We start from the raw sequence: 4,442 nt of genomic DNA, 5'->3' as shown, positions 1-4,442 counted from the left end.
TGTCTGCAGCTCAAAACAGTGCCTTCCTCTTTTTTGTTTGTTTATTTGAAGATGCTTTCCCAGCCATGCCAAACCCGCTTTCTTTTTCTAGTAGTTTTGGAAACGTGCCGAGTTTGGCCAAGTCTTTCTGTGCTCCATGAGTTGCCCATATTGTAGATATGGTGTATTCCCCTGTCAAACCTCTCCATCTAACTGTTGATTTTGTGTCTAGGTGTATGTGGTTTAGTGCCACTAAATTTAGTGGAGGAATTCTGCATTTTCAAGACTGTAAGTGAAATTGAATCTGGCAGTTATTCTTTTTGAAGATAAAGCAGATTCTTTCATGATAGATTTCTGGAAGAGAAATGGATGTTCTCAGTCATACAAAGGCTTTCTGAGTAGCCTCTTGAATTAGAATGGGAAGGTTTCTCTCATTTATTTACTCTCATTTTTAGTTTTAACTCTTATTTCAGTGCTTTTAGTTATGCATGGTGCACTTAAAAATACCTGGGTTAAAAATAAATAGAGAAATATTGCCAATTTTAAAAATGTACAAGCACATGCCTCATATGAGAGCCAGCTAAGATGCATATACAGTAAAGTCTTCATGGAAGGGGGAGTCTAATGCAGGGTAACTAATCTACAAACCAAAGCTGCACCCGTTTCACTTGGATTTTTCAAAAGCCACTTTGATCAAGTGTTTTCCAGAGATGATGTCATGTGATTTATTTCTCTTAGCTGCAATATGCTTATTTGATGAATCAAAGGAATGCAAATGGTCGTGTGTATTACTTTGTCCATAGGGTCAATTAAAAAACCCTTCTTTGGTTAAATCGCTGCAACTTTCTCATATGGATCAGGCCTCTACAACCAGGAGGGGTTCAGAGTATGAATTATGCATATGGTTGATTCATATGTACAGATACCTTACTGTTCACTGGAAAGGAACACATACTTCTTTTTTTTTCTTCTTCTTTTCAACTACCTCTAATTATAGACTAGTAACATCCTGCAAGAAAACAGTCTAAACTCATTGTCCAGGTATCATTCCATCAAATTTTGCCTTTTGATATAGCAGAATGCTCAACTTTCCCAGCTGTGCTTCAGTTTCCATTCTGTTTGGTAGCATGTCATGGCAAAGTTATAAAGAGAGCATCACCAGTATAAGGGCTGATATAGTAATTCTGAATGCTTTAGGTGTGGAAGGGATGTATAGCAACCTGATCTAATTGAAGATGTCCCTGCTCATAGCAGGGAGGTTGGACTAGATGACCTTTGAAGGTCCCTTCCAACCCAGACTATTCTATGAAGAAAAATGAGTGACACAAGGATTTTATCCCAAAACCCCTCTCTGTAATGCAGAGCTGCTTCCTACAGAAACCATGTTAAGAAGCTGGTCTTTATTTTCTCTGCAACTTTGGCTTCTCCCTTTGGCGCACGGCATGGGATCATGTGTGATACCAGTTCCCATGTTCCCATGTTCCAGTCCTTGCTGTTAGCTGCAGAATAAAGTTGAAGTATGCTGGTATCCAGTGAAGGATCGGAAATTATGTGTCTCTTGGCAGTGATAACGATGACAAAATCATTTGGTTTTTATTTTTCAAGTCAAGTCATGAAATATGCTGGCATTATAGTGTTGCCAAATCTTAATAGAGTTAGGGAGGAGAAAGGGTATCACACTATGCTATGTCTTGTCAACCTGTCTTTTTGCAGGTTTTTTGTTATAGCAAATGCTTTTCAAAAGCTCAGCCTTGAATTCTGAGGCCATTCTTTATAGCAGCAACAATCTGTAGCTCAGCATCAAACTCTTTAAATAAAAAAAGTTTCCTGATTGCTTCCTATAATAATGCCCATTCCTGTTCCAGTCAGATATCTCTGAATTCCCTTCCCCACACATACACAAATTATTCCAGCTTACGTATGGGTCAGCTTTTGACAGTGTAATTGCTGCCTTATGGAAATACTCACACCCTGAAGTGCAGTTCCCAAGTTTTATAGCACAGAGAACATTCCTGTTTTCAGTCTTGTGAGGTAATTTCTACTTGCTCTAAAACCAATCCCATTATAATTAACGTTGTTAGTCATACATACGTACATTGGGGGATTTAGGTAAGATAAAAATACCAAGGTAATAGTCTACATAATACATCTAGATTTCATAAATGGAGAATCTGTATTCAGATTCTTGCTAAAAGTCCATAGCAAGCAGTGAAGATGTGCAAGTTCCCTGGATGCATTGACAGTTGGCTTGTATGAATTCACTTTCTTGGGGGTTCCCAATCCCCATTATCATGTATTCCTTACAATTCATGTATGTAAGCCCACCATGCTCTGGTGAGATAGAGGACAGCTTAAACTTTTGTATCACAGAAGGGGATATGGAACACCAAGCGGTGTCCAAGATAGGATTTTGCAGTGCTTAGTTTTCGTCCTAGCAGGGTATCTAACAGGCAGATGCCTGGCATCGTAGGATGGGAGCTGCTACAGAGGTTTAGGTTGTTGTTCTTCACTTGAAAGGGAACCTGCTCAGGTAAGGGTTTAGAGAAAAGCTCCTTATTCTCTAAGGGTGCTGTGTCAAACCTTGCATAGTAGTAAAATCCTTTTTCTGATGGCTTGTGGGGCTACTACCTATCTGAACTGAAGAGCTGCCTGGTACCAGGCTAATACTCAGCTGCAGGAGGGCCCACTACTGCTAGAGAGGACTGGATTAGAACCCCGCTCCTGCCTTGGCTGCAGAGAAGCCATCCACACCCATCTTCTAGTCCTGAAATGCTGCTAAACACTTCTCTGAAACTTTCCAATAGAAATGACAGCTGATATACTGGCAAGGAAAAAACCCAAATGGGAACACTGAGTCCTGATTAAAAGCATCCCAGCATCAGCTTTGTGTGTGTTTTCAAAGTGAACTTCAAAAAATAGAGGATTCTTCTCTAAAACATTTTACAGCATTTGTTGGAGCTCCACGTAAGACCTTGCATGTTCCTCTGGCACAGAAACTTCTGACACAAGCTAGCAAAAGTCAGTACTTGGTCACAGTTGCAATGTGTGTGTTTATAAGGTCTGTGAGCCTCCTTTGGCTCCCCTGAAACTCATGGGAGGCTCTCAGCTCCTCAGAGGCACTGGTCCTTTTTGTGTCATGACTTTAAAGTGCCTCCAGCATCCAGGAGGCGCTCCAAGCAGCTGTAGTTATTTCCATTTGAAGTTAGCTTCATTTAGCATTGTAGTTCAGTTTGGAAACCATCTGCAAGTAATCACAACCTCTTGTGTAGCTGTATCACCTTGTACCATGCAGGATGGAGATAGAAATAATTACATGTACCAGAAGCCAATTTTGTTATGTAAAATGAAAAAAAAAGGAAGAAACCATCAGCAAAACAACCATTGTGCATTATTTTCCCTTGTAGCTATTAAAATTGAGTTGAACAGACTCCATGACTCCTGAATGAACATACGCTCTTTTCAAAACAGCAGCTTCCTGAATTTTGCCAAGTTCCGTTTTGTCTCCTGGGACCTGGCCTCAGCAGTTGAGTGCAGTGCTGCCACTGCAGTATTCAGCTATCTTGAAGTGACCTTCAGACAGAAAAGCAAGCAGTGGGTGTATGCGGAGGAGGGGGCAGGAGGCACAGGGATGGCTTGTAAGGAGAAGGATGAAGAAATAAGGGAAGGATTATAGTGCAGATGGATGAGATGTCCAGGGACAGTTTCAGTTGTGAAGCTGCAATAAGACATCTTTGTCAGAGCTAGGGTGGGCTTGCGTGCACTTGTATTGGTAGCGTCTGGGCATTGAGTCAGGCTGTTCCTCACGTTGCAAGGAATGGTACAAGCCTTAGTTGATTTTGTTGAAAGCAGGAGATGTCTGTGTCTGATGAGGAGCCCTTGTATAAAACAAGTGTGCTGAACTTTTTGGAAAGACATTTTGCAGAGGAAAGAGATTATTGTGATTGCCCCTTATAAAGCACTGCACAGCTAATGGGAAAGATTTAGCAATCCAGATTCTGTTTCAGTTAGTTCCCCATGCACCTGACACTGCATGCTTCATTTCCCTATTTGTAGGACTAAAAATTCACTTGGCTGCAGGTGAGGGTTGTGAGAGCCCTAACAGGTTTTGATTGCCCTCACTGTCCTGGGAACCTACCCAAATCCTCTTACTAGGGGCTCTACTTCAGCTCAGCCCAGGGAGTTTAGCTCTTTTTAAGATGGGCTACAAGAATGGCTGCCCTTAGTCCTGCTCCTGAGTTGTTGTGTGCGTTTCCTAGGCTGCCCTCTGATGTGATGTCTGTGTTGCCTGACACTTGTTGGATGACTGCTGGGAGTTGTTGCTGTTACTACCCTGCTCCACTCACAGTGAGTTCTCCTGTTTTGCTTATTGTGCTAAACCTCATCTTCACAAACGTTTCCTGACATGAGCGTGAACTTTCCTGTTATAGGGAAGTACTTCCCAGAAATGCCTAAAGAGGCTGTGT

This window comes from Pezoporus flaviventris, unplaced genomic scaffold (assembly GCF_033815535.1).
Source record: "Pezoporus flaviventris isolate CSIRO_AGI_PZ_B2104156 unplaced genomic scaffold, CSIRO_AGI_Pfla_v1 ptg000007l, whole genome shotgun sequence".
Taxonomy (NCBI): domain Eukaryota; kingdom Metazoa; phylum Chordata; class Aves; order Psittaciformes; family Psittacidae; genus Pezoporus; species Pezoporus flaviventris.
Note: the sequence above shows the minus strand (reverse complement) of the source record.